The sequence below is a fragment of the Amia ocellicauda genome, chromosome 8 (assembly GCF_036373705.1).
Source record: "Amia ocellicauda isolate fAmiCal2 chromosome 8, fAmiCal2.hap1, whole genome shotgun sequence".
Taxonomy (NCBI): Eukaryota; Metazoa; Chordata; class Actinopteri; order Amiiformes; family Amiidae; genus Amia; species Amia ocellicauda.
This window is the reverse complement of record NC_089857.1, coordinates 9,341,784-9,353,992: the sequence shown is the minus strand read 5'-3', so window position 1 is coordinate 9,353,992 and position 12,209 is coordinate 9,341,784. Positions and strand designations below refer to the sequence as shown.

Here is a 12,209-nt window from a genome sequence, read left to right as displayed (position 1 = left end):
TATATTCAAGGTTTGTTTCTCTTCATATGTTTTACTGGTTTACATTTGTCTCAGCAACCTGTTGAATGATTCTTCTGCTTTCAAAACAAAATGACAACAGGATGAATGCACACACTTGAAAATACAATACATGCAATGTTATGCATCATAGTGATGCAACCTCCTTTCAGTTTCATACTGCATGTCAATTGAAATCCTTACTGAAATGCACACCTTCTCAAGATTGCGCTTGACTGGCGTGTCAGGCACTCAATTACAGCTGTTTTATCAAGACAAATGTGTTCGTTTTGTAAAATATAGTTCCGGTCTGGTGTGGCACCCCAGCTAACGCACAACGTTGCCACAACGTGGCATATTAGCAGGGACTGTCTGCGGCGCGCTGGTGTGTCCCGGGCTTTAGAGTAGAGAGACAGTTCAACTGTAAGTATGAACGGCAGAAACGGATATTGCCATCCCTTTAAGTAGAGCGTCAGGGACACCCTCCCTGGCTTACGGCCATACTAGCCTGAATACGCCCGATCTCGTCCGATCTCGGAAGCTAAGCAGGCTCGGGCCTGGTCAGTACTTGGATGGGAGACCGCCTGGGAATACCAGGTGCTGTAAGCTTTTGCATCTTTTACACACCAGAGCGCGACAAATCACGAGTTTTAACTTTGGATACACGCAATTTCATCATTATTTCAGATTTGACTTCCCCAAATACACAGGCATACAATAGATCTTGTTCTCCAACGTAAACGGTCCCTAGTAACTAGGGTACATTCGTAAATAAATTGAGCATCATGGCTAGAAGTGACTAAATGTTGCCTAATCTTTCTCATCGAGAAATGACACAATTACAGCAACACAAAAAGGAACTCCACCGGACAAAGATCAGTGCTCACAAGGAGCCTCATTCAACACACACGGTTCCATTCCCATTCATGCAAAGCACGAAAGTGTAAAACTTGGGAACATACTTGAGAGCAAAGATCACATTGAATCTCATTCAAGGCACGGATGTGAATGCAACGGGATGAAATTACTGAAATGATGCCTGCCCTCGAACTGTGATGATGGACTACCCGACTCGCCAATAATATTGGGTTCTGGTGTATTGAAATACAGGAGCTGCTGGATTTGTGTGTTTTCTTACCCCCTCACCATAGTTTGTCAAATGTTTAAACAACTGAACTTATATTCAAGGTTTGTTTCTCTTCATATGTTTTACTGGTTTACATTTGTCTCAGCAACCTGTTGAATGATTCTTCTGCTTTCAAAACAAAATGACAACAGGATGAATGCACACACTTGAAAATACAATACATGCAATGTTATGCATCATAGTGATGCAACCTCCTTTCAGTTTCATACTGCATGTCAATTGAAATCCTTACTGAAATGCACACCTTCTCAAGATTGCGCTTGACTGGCGTGTCAGGCACTCAATTACAGCTGTTTTATCAAGACAAATGTGTTCGTTTTGTAAAATATAGTTCCGGTCTGGTGTGGCACCCCAGCTAACGCACAACGTTGCCACAACGTGGCATATTAGCAGGGACTGTCTGCGGCGCGCTGGTGTGTCCCGGGCTTTAGAGTAGAGAGACAGTTCAACTGTAAGTATGAACGGCAGAAACGGATATTGCCATCCCTTTAAGTAGAGCGTCAGGGACAGCCTCCCTGGCTTACGGCCATACTAGCCTGAATACGCCCGATCTCGTCCGATCTTGGAAGCTAAGCAGGCTCGGGCCTGGTCAGTACTTGAATGGGAGACCCCCTGGGAATACCAGGTGCTGTAAGCTTTTGCATCTTTTACACACCAGAGCGCGACAAATCACGAGTTTTAACTTTGGATACACGCAATTTCATCATTATTTCAGATTTGACTTCCCCAAATACACAGGCATACAATAGATCTTGTTCTCCAACGTAAACGGTCCCTAGTAACTAGGGTACATTCGTAAATAAATTGAGCATCATGGCTAGAAGTGACTAAATGTTGCCTAATCTTTCTCATCGAGAAATGACACAATTACAGCAACACAAAAAGGAACTCCACCGGACAAAGATCAGTGCTCACAAGGAGCCTCATTCAACACACACAGTTCCATTCCCATTCATGCAAAGCACGAAAGTGTAAAACTTGGGAACATACTTGAGAGCAAAGATCACATTCAATCTCATTCAAGGCACGGATGTGAATGCAACGGGATGAAATTACTGAAATGATGCCTGCCCTCGAACTGTGATGATGGACTACCCGACTCGCCAATAATATTGGGTTCTGGTGTATTGAAATACAGGAGCTGCTGGATTTGTGTGTTTTCTTACCCCCTCACCATAGTTTGTCAAATGTTTAAACAACTGAACTTATATTCAAGGTTTGTTTCTCTTCATATGTTTTACTGGTTTACATTTGTCTCAGCAACCTGTTGAATGATTCTTCTGCTTTCAAAACAAAATGACAACAGGATGAATGCACACACTTGAAAATACAATACATGCAATGTTATGCATCATAGTGATGCAACCTCCTTTCAGTTTCATACTGCATGTCAATTGAAATCCTTACTGAAATGCACACCTTCTCAAGATTGCGCTTGACTGGCGTGTCAGGCACTCAATTACAGCTGTTTTATCAAGACAAATGTGTTCGTTTTGTAAAATATAGTTCCGGTCTGGTGTGGCACCCCAGCTAACGCACAACGTTGCCACAACGTGGCATATTAGCAGGGACTGTCTGCGGCGCGCTGGTGTGTCCCGGGCTTTAGAGTAGAGAGACAGTTCAACTGCAAGTATGAACGGCAGAAACGGATATTGCCATCCCTTTAAGTAGAGCGTCAGGGACAGCCTCCCTGGCTTACGGCCATACTAGCCTGAATACGCCCGATCTCGTCCGATCTCGGAAGCTAAGCAGGCTCGGGCCTGGTCAGTACTTGGATGGGAGACCGCCTGGGAATACCAGGTGCTGTAAGCTTTTGCATCTTTTACACACCAGAGCGCGACAAATCACGAGTTTTAACTTTGGATACACGCAATTTCATCATTATTTCAGATTTGACTTCCCCAAATACACAGGCATACAATAGATCTTGTTCTCCAACGTAAACGGTCCCTAGTAACTAGGGTACATTCGTAAATAAATTGAGCATCATGGCTAGAAGTGACTAAATGTTGCCTAATCTTTCTCATCGAGAAATGACACAATTACAGCAACACAAAAAGGAACTCCACCGGACAAAGATCAGTGCTCACAAGGAGCCTCATTCAACACACACGGTTCCATTCCCATTCATGCAAAGCACGAAAGTGTAAAACTTGGGAACATACTTGAGAGCAAAGATCACATTCAATCTCATTCAAGGCACGGATGTGAATGCAACGGGGTGAAATTACTGAAATGATGCCTGCCCTCGAACTGTGATGATGGACTACCCGACTCGCCAATAATATTGGGTTCTGGTGTATTGAAATACAGGAGCTGCTGGATTTGTGTGTTTTCTTACCCCCTCACCATAGTTTGTCAAATGTTTAAACAACTGAACTTATATTCAAGGTTTGTTTCTCTTCATATGTTTTACTGGTTTACATTTGTCTCAGCAACCTGTTGAATGATTCTTCTGCTTTCAAAACAAAATGACAACAGGATGAATGCACACACTTGAAAATACAATACATGCAATGTTATGCATCATAGTGATGCAACCTCCTTTCAGTTTCATACTTCATGTCAATTGAAATCCTTACTGAAATGCACACCTTCTCAAGATTGCGCTTGACTGGCGTGTCAGGCACTCAATTACAGCTGTTTTATCAAGACAAATGTGTTCGTTTTGTAAAATATAGTTCCGGTCTGGTGTGGCACCCCAGCTAACGCACAACGTTGCCACAACGTGGCATATTAGCAGGGACTGTCTGCGGCGCGCTGGTGTGTCCCGGGCTTTAGAGTAGAGAGACAGTTCAACTGTAAGTATGAACGGCAGAAACGGATATTGCCATCCCTTTAAGTAGAGCGTCAGGGACAGCCTCCCTGGCTTACGGCCATACTAGCCTGAATACGCCCGATCTCGTCCGATCTCGGAAGCTAAGCAGGCTCGGGCCTGGTCAGTACTTGGATGGGAGACCGCCTGGGAATACCAGGTGCTGTAAGCTTTTGCATCTTTTACACACCAGAGCGCGACAAATCACGAGTTTTAACTTTGGATACACGCAATTTCATCATTATTTCAGATTTGACTTCCCCAAATACACAGGCATACAATAGATCTTGTTCTCCAACGTAAACGGTCCCTAGTAACTAGGGTACATTCGTAAATAAATTGAGCATCATGGCTAGAAGTGACTAAATGTTGCCTAATCTTTCTCATCGAGAAATGACACAATTACAGCAACACAAAAAGGAACTCCACCGGACAAAGATCAGTGCTCACAAGGAGCCTCATTCAACACACACGGTTCCATTCCCATTCATGCAAAGCACGAAAGTGTAAAACTTGGGAACATACTTGAGAGCAAAGATCACATTCAATCTCATTCAAGGCACGGATGTGAATGCAACGGGGTGAAATTACTGAAATGATGCCTGCCCTCGAACTGTGATGATGGACTACCCGACTCGCCAATAATATTGGGTTCTGGTGTATTGAAATACAGGAGCTGCTGGATTTGTGTGTTTTCTTACCCCCTCACCATAGTTTGTCAAATGTTTAAACAACTGAACTTATATTCAAGGTTTGTTTCTCTTCATATGTTTTACTGGTTTACATTTGTCTCAGCAACCTGTTGAATGATTCTTCTGCTTTCAAAACAAAATGACAACAGGATGAATGCACACACTTGAAAATACAATACATGCAATGTTATGCATCATAGTGATGCAACCTCCTTTCAGTTTCATACTGCATGTCAATTGAAATCCTTACTGAAATGCACACCTTCTCAAGATTGCGCTTGACTGGCGTGTCAGGCACTCAATTACAGCTGTTTTATCAAGACAAATGTGTTCGTTTTGTAAAATATAGTTCCGGTCTGGTGTGGCACCCCAGCTAACGCACAACGTTGCCACAACGTGGCATATTAGCAGGGACTGTCTGCGGCGCGCTGGTGTGTCCCGGGCTTTAGAGTAGAGAGACAGTTCAACTGTAAGTATGAACGGCAGAAACGGATATTGCCATCCCTTTAAGTAGAGCGTCAGGGACACCCTCCCTGGCTTACGGCCATACTAGCCTGAATACGCCCGATCTCGTCCGATCTCGGAAGCTAAGCAGGCTCGGGCCTGGTCAGTACTTGGATGGGAGACCGCCTGGGAATACCAGGTGCTGTAAGCTTTTGCATCTTTTACACACCAGAGCGCGACAAATCACGAGTTTTAACTTTGGATACACGCAATTTCATCATTATTTCAGATTTGACTTCCCCAAATACACAGGCATACAATAGATCTTGTTCTCCAACGTAAACGGTCCCTAGTAACTAGGGTACATTCGTAAATAAATTGAGCATCATGGCTAGAAGTGACTAAATGTTGCCTAATCTTTCTCATCGAGAAATGACACAATTACAGCAACACAAAAAGGAACTCCACCGGACAAAGATCAGTGCTCACAAGGAGCCTCATTCAACACACACGGTTCCATTCCCATTCATGCAAAGCACGAAAGTGTAAAACTTGGGAACATACTTGAGAGCAAAGATCACATTGAATCTCATTCAAGGCACGGATGTGAATGCAACGGGATGAAATTACTGAAATGATGCCTGCCCTCGAACTGTGATGATGGACTACCCGACTCGCCAATAATATTGGGTTCTGGTGTATTGAAATACAGGAGCTGCTGGATTTGTGTGTTTTCTTACCCCCTCACCATAGTTTGTCAAATGTTTAAACAACTGAACTTATATTCAAGGTTTGTTTCTCTTCATATGTTTTACTGGTTTACATTTGTCTCAGCAACCTGTTGAATGATTCTTCTGCTTTCAAAACAAAATGACAACAGGATGAATGCACACACTTGAAAATACAATACATGCAATGTTATGCATCATAGTGATGCAACCTCCTTTCAGTTTCATACTGCATGTCAATTGAAATCCTTACTGAAATGCACACCTTCTCAAGATTGCGCTTGACTGGCGTGTCAGGCACTCAATTACAGCTGTTTTATCAAGACAAATGTGTTCGTTTTGTAAAATATAGTTCCGGTCTGGTGTGGCACCCCAGCTAACGCACAACGTTGCCACAACGTGGCATATTAGCAGGGACTGTCTGCGGCGCGCTGGTGTGTCCCGGGCTTTAGAGTAGAGAGACAGTTCAACTGTAATTATGAACGGCAGAAACGGATATTGCCATCCCTTTAAGTAGAGCGTCAGGGACAGCCTCCCTGGCTTACGGCCATACTAGTCTGAATACGCCCGATCTCGTCCGATCTCGGAAGCTAAGCAGGCTCGGGCCTGGTCAGTACTTGGATGGGAGACCGCCTGGGAATACCATGTGCTGTAAGCTTTTGCATCTTTTACACACCAGAGCGCGACAAATCACGAGTTTTAACTTTGGATACACGCAATTTCATCATTATTTCAGATTTGACTTCCCCAAATACACAGGCATACAATAGATCTTGTTCTCCAACGTAAACGGTCCCTAGTAACTAGGGTACATTCGTAAATAAATTGAGCATCATGGCTAGAAGTGACTAAATGTTGCCTAATCTTTCTCATCGAGAAATGACACAATTACAGCAACACAAAAAGGAACTCCACCGGACAAAGATCAGTGCTCACAAGGAGCCTCATTCAACACACACGGTTCCATTCCCATTCATGCAAAGCACGAAAGTGTAAAACTTGGGAACATACTTGAGAGCAAAGATCACATTCAATCTCATTCAAGGCACGGATGTGAATGCAACGGGGTGAAATTACTGAAATGATGCCTGCCCTCGAACTGTGATGATGGACTACCCGACTCGCCAATAATATTGGGTTCTGGTGTATTGAAATACAGGAGCTGCTGGATTTGTGTGTTTTCTTACCCCCTCACCATAGTTTGTCAAATGTTTAAACAACTGAACTTATATTCAAGGTTTGTTTCTCTTCATATGTTTTACTGGTTTACATTTGTCTCAGCAACCTGTTGAATGATTCTTCTGCTTTCAAAACAAAATGACAACAGGATGAATGCACACACTTGAAAATACAATACATGCAATGTTATGCATCATAGTGATGCAACCTCCTTTCAGTTTCATACTGCATGTCAATTGAAATCCTTACTGAAATGCACACCTTCTCAAGATTGCGCTTGACTGGCGTGTCAGGCACTCAATTACAGCTGTTTTATCAAGACAAATGTGTTCGTTTTGTAAAATATAGTTCCGGTCTGGTGTGGCACCCCAGCTAACGCACAACGTTGCCACAACGTGGCATATTAGCAGGGACTGTCTGCGGCGCGCTGGTGTGTCCCGGGCTTTAGAGTAGAGAGACAGTTCAACTGTAAGTATGAACGGCAGAAACGGATATTGCCATCCCTTTAAGTAGAGCGTCAGGGACAGCCTCCCTGGCTTACGGCCATACTAGCCTGAATACGCCCGATCTCGTCCGATCTCGGAAGCTAAGCAGGCTCGGGCCTGGTCAGTACTTGGATGGGAGACCGCCTGGGAATACCAGGTGCTGTAAGCTTTTGCATCTTTTACACACCAGAGCGCGACAAATCACGAGTTTTAACTTTGGATACACGCAATTTCATCATTATTTCAGATTTGACTTCCCCAAATACACAGGCATACAATAGATCTTGTTCTCCAACGTAAACGGTCCCTAGTAACTAGGGTACATTCGTAAATAAATTGAGCATCATGGCTAGAAGTGACTAAATGTTGCCTAATCTTTCTCATCGAGAAATGACACAATTACAGCAACACAAAAAGGAACTCCACCGGACAAAGATCAGTGCTCACAAGGAGCCTCATTCAACACACACGGTTCCATTCCCATTCATGCAAAGCACGAAAGTGTAAAACTTGGGAACATACTTGAGAGCAAAGATCACATTCAATCTCATTCAAGGCACGGATGTGAATGCAACGGGGTGAAATTACTGAAATGATGCCTGCCCTCGAACTGTGATGATGGACTACCCGACTCGCCAATAATATTGGGTTCTGGTGTATTGAAATACAGGAGCTGCTGGATTTGTGTGTTTTCTTACCCCCTCACCATAGTTTGTCAAATGTTTAAACAACTGAACTTATATTCAAGGTTTGTTTCTCTTCATATGTTTTACTGGTTTACATTTGTCTCAGCAACCTGTTGAATGATTCTTCTGCTTTCAAAACAAAATGACAACAGGATGAATGCACACACTTGAAAATACAATACATGCAATGTTATGCATCATAGTGATGCAACCTCCTTTCAGTTTCATACTGCATGTCAATTGAAATCCTTACTGAAATGCACACCTTCTCAAGATTGCGCTTGACTGGCGTGTCAGGCACTCAATTACAGCTGTTTTATCAAGACAAATGTGTTCGTTTTGTAAAATATAGTTCCGGTCTGGTGTGGCACCCCAGCTAACGCACAACGTTGCCACAACGTGGCATATTAGCAGGGACTGTCTGCGGCGCGCTGGTGTGTCCCGGGCTTTAGAGTAGAGAGACAGTTCAACTGTAAGTATGAACGGCAGAAACGGATATTGCCATCCCTTTAAGTAGAGCGTCAGGGACAGCCTCCCTGGCTTACGGCCATACTAGCCTGAATACGCCCGATCTCGTCCGATCTCGGAAGCTAAGCAGGCTCGGGCCTGGTCAGTACTTGGATGGGAGACCGCCTGGGAATACCAGGTGCTGTAAGCTTTTGCATCTTTTACACACCAGAGCGCGACAAATCACGAGTTTTAACTTTGGATACACGCAATTTCATCATTATTTCAGATTTGACTTCCCCAAATACACAGGCATACAATAGATCTTGTTCTCCAACGTAAACGGTCCCTAGTAACTAGGGTACATTCGTAAATAAATTGAGCATCATGGCTAGAAGTGACTAAATGTTGCCTAATCTTTCTCATCGAGAAATGACACAATTACAGCAACACAAAAAGGAACTCCACCGGACAAAGATCAGTGCTCACAAGGAGCCTCATTCAACACACACGGTTCCATTCCCATTCATGCAAAGCACGAAAGTGTAAAACTTGGGAACATACTTGAGAGCAAAGATCACATTCAATCTCATTCAAGGCACGGATGTGAATGCAACGGGGTGAAATTACTGAAATGATGCCTGCCCTCGAACTGTGATGATGGACTACCCGACTCGCCAATAATATTGGGTTCTGGTGTATTGAAATACAGGAGCTGCTGGATTTGTGTGTTTTCTTACCCCCTCACCATAGTTTGTCAAATGTTTAAACAACTGAACTTATATTCAAGGTTTGTTTCTCTTCATATGTTTTACTGGTTTACATTTGTCTCAGCAACCTGTTGAATGATTCTTCTGCTTTCAAAACAAAATGACAACAGGATGAATGCACACACTTGAAAATACAATACATGCAATGTTATGCATCATAGTGATGCAACCTCCTTTCAGTTTCATACTGCATGTCAATTGAAATCCTTACTGAAATGCACACCTTCTCAAGATTGCGCTTGACTGGCGTGTCAGGCACTCAATTACAGCTGTTTTATCAAGACAAATGTGTTCGTTTTGTAAAATATAGTTCCGGTCTGGTGTGGCACCCCAGCTAACGCACAACGTTGCCACAACGTGGCATATTAGCAGGGACTGTCTGCGGCGCGCTGGTGTGTCCCGGGCTTTAGAGTAGAGAGACAGTTCAACTGTAAGTATGAACGGCAGAAACGGATATTGCCATCCCTTTAAGTAGAGCGTCAGGGACAGCCTCCCTGGCTTACGGCCATACTAGCCTGAATACGCCCGATCTCGTCCGATCTCGGAAGCTAAGCAGGCTCGGGCCTGGTCAGTACTTGGATGGGAGACCGCCTGGGAATACCAGGTGCTGTAAGCTTTTGCATCTTTTACACACCAGAGCGCGACAAATCACGAGTTTTAACTTTGGATACACGCAATTTCATCATTATTTCAGATTTGACTTCCCCAAATACACAGGCATACAATAGATCTTGTTCTCCAACGTAAACGGTCCCTAGTAACTAGGGTACATTCGTAAATAAATTGAGCATCATGGCTAGAAGTGACTAAATGTTGCCTAATCTTTCTCATCGAGAAATGACACAATTACAGCAACACAAAAAGGAACTCCACCGGACAAAGATCAGTGCTCACAAGGAGCCTCATTCAACACACACGGTTCCATTCCCATTCATGCAAAGCACGAAAGTGTAAAACTTGGGAACATACTTGAGAGCAAAGATCACATTCAATCTCATTCAAGGCACGGATGTGAATGCAACGGGATGAAATTACTGAAATGATGCCTGCCCTCGAACTGTGATGATGGACTACCCGACTCGCCAATAATATTGGGTTCTGGTGTATTGAAATACAGGAGCTGCTGGATTTGTGTGTTTTCTTACCCCCTCACCATAGTTTGTCAAATGTTTAAACAACTGAACTTATATTCAAGGTTTGTTTCTCTTCATATGTTTTACTGGTTTACATTTGTCTCAGCAACCTGTTGAATGATTCTTCTGCTTTCAAAACAAAATGACAACAGGATGAATGCACACACTTGAAAATACAATACATGCAATGTTATGCATCATAGTGATGCAACCTCCTTTCAGTTTCATACTGCATGTCAATTGAAATCCTTACTGAAATGCACACCTTCTCAAGATTGCGCTTGACTGGCGTGTCAGGCACTCAATTACAGCTGTTTTATCAAGACAAATGTGTTCGTTTTGTAAAATATAGTTCCGGTCTGGTGTGGCACCCCAGCTAACGCACAACGTTGCCACAACGTGGCATATTAGCAGGGACTGTCTGCGGCGCGCTGGTGTGTCCCGGGCTTTAGAGTAGAGAGACAGTTCAACTGTAAGTATGAACGGCAGAAACGGATATTGCCATCCCTTTAAGTAGAGCGTCAGGGACAGCCTCCCTGGCTTACGGCCATACTAGCCTGAATACGCCCGATCTCGTCCGATCTCGGAAGCTAAGCAGGCTCGGGCCTGGTCAGTACTTGGATGGGAGACCGCCTGGGAATACCAGGTGCTGTAAGCTTTTGCATCTTTTACACACCAGAGCGCGACAAATCACGAGTTTTAACTTTGGATACACGCAATTTCATCATTATTTCAGATTTGACTTCCCCAAATACACAGGCATACAATAGATCTTGTTCTCCAACGTAAACGGTCCCTAGTAACTAGGGTACATTCGTAAATAAATTGAGCATCATGGCTAGAAGTGACTAAATGTTGCCTAATCTTTCTCATCGAGAAATGACACAATTACAGCAACACAAAAAGGAACTCCACCGGACAAAGATCAGTGCTCACAAGGAGCCTCATTCAACACACACGGTTCCATTCCCATTCATGCAAAGCACGAAAGTGTAAAACTTGGGAACATACTTGAGAGCAAAGATCACATTCAATCTCATTCAAGGCACGGATGTGAATGCAACGGGATGAAATTACTGAAATGATGCCTGCCCTCGAACTGTGATGATGGACTACCCGACTCGCCAATAATATTGGGTTCTGGTGTATTGAAATACAGGAGCTGCTGGATTTGTGTGTTTTCTTACCCCCTCACCATAGTTTGTCAAATGTTTAAACAACTGAACTTATATTCAAGGTTTGTTTCTCTTCATATGTTTTACTGGTTTACATTTGTCTCAGCAACCTGTTGAATGATTCTTCTGCTTTCAAAACAAAATGACAACAGGATGAATGCACACACTTGAAAATACAATACATGCAATGTTATGCATCATAGTGATGCAACCTCCCTTCAGTTTCATACTGCATGTCAATTGAAATCCTTACTGAAATGCACACCTTCTCAAGATTGCGCTTGACTGGCGTGTCAGGCACTCAATTACAGCTGTTTTATCAAGACAAATGTGTTCGTTTTGTAAAATATAGTTCCGGTCTGGTGTGGCACCCCAGCTAACGCACAACGTTGCCACAATGTTGCCACAACGTGGCGTGTTAGCAGGGACTGTCTGCGGCGCGCTGGTGTGTCCCGGGCTTTAGAGTAGAGAGACAGTTCAACTGTAAGTATGAACGGCAGAAACGGATATT

At 43.5% G+C, this 12,209-nt stretch overlaps 10 non-coding genes across 10 annotated transcripts; all 10 read left to right on the top strand.

Moving 5' to 3' along the window:
* Window positions 1-487: 487 nt before the first annotated feature.
* Window positions 488-606, top strand: LOC136755580 (5S ribosomal RNA). The gene has a single exon (XR_010817701.1). It is a non-coding gene; the product is annotated as a 5S ribosomal RNA (ribosomal RNA).
* A 1,056-nt stretch (window positions 607-1,662) lies between these two features.
* On the top strand, window positions 1,663-1,781 carry LOC136756855 (5S ribosomal RNA). Its single transcript, XR_010818911.1, has one exon. It is a non-coding gene; the product is annotated as a 5S ribosomal RNA (ribosomal RNA).
* A 1,056-nt stretch (window positions 1,782-2,837) lies between these two features.
* LOC136755579 (5S ribosomal RNA) lies at window positions 2,838-2,956 on the top strand. Its single transcript, XR_010817700.1, has one exon. It is a non-coding gene; the product is annotated as a 5S ribosomal RNA (ribosomal RNA).
* Window positions 2,957-4,012: 1,056 nt separating this feature from the next.
* LOC136755578 (5S ribosomal RNA) lies at window positions 4,013-4,131 on the top strand. The gene has a single exon (XR_010817699.1). It is a non-coding gene; the product is annotated as a 5S ribosomal RNA (ribosomal RNA).
* A 1,056-nt stretch (window positions 4,132-5,187) lies between these two features.
* LOC136755577 (5S ribosomal RNA) lies at window positions 5,188-5,306 on the top strand. The gene has a single exon (XR_010817698.1). It is a non-coding gene; the product is annotated as a 5S ribosomal RNA (ribosomal RNA).
* Window positions 5,307-6,362: 1,056 nt separating this feature from the next.
* LOC136757104 (5S ribosomal RNA) lies at window positions 6,363-6,481 on the top strand. Its single transcript, XR_010819148.1, has one exon. It is a non-coding gene; the product is annotated as a 5S ribosomal RNA (ribosomal RNA).
* A 1,056-nt stretch (window positions 6,482-7,537) lies between these two features.
* Window positions 7,538-7,656, top strand: LOC136755576 (5S ribosomal RNA). Its single transcript, XR_010817697.1, has one exon. It is a non-coding gene; the product is annotated as a 5S ribosomal RNA (ribosomal RNA).
* Window positions 7,657-8,712: 1,056 nt separating this feature from the next.
* On the top strand, window positions 8,713-8,831 carry LOC136755575 (5S ribosomal RNA). Its single transcript, XR_010817696.1, has one exon. It is a non-coding gene; the product is annotated as a 5S ribosomal RNA (ribosomal RNA).
* Window positions 8,832-9,887: 1,056 nt separating this feature from the next.
* On the top strand, window positions 9,888-10,006 carry LOC136755574 (5S ribosomal RNA). Its single transcript, XR_010817695.1, has one exon. It is a non-coding gene; the product is annotated as a 5S ribosomal RNA (ribosomal RNA).
* A 1,056-nt stretch (window positions 10,007-11,062) lies between these two features.
* On the top strand, window positions 11,063-11,181 carry LOC136755573 (5S ribosomal RNA). The gene has a single exon (XR_010817694.1). It is a non-coding gene; the product is annotated as a 5S ribosomal RNA (ribosomal RNA).
* The last annotated feature ends 1,028 nt before the right edge of the window (window positions 11,182-12,209 follow it).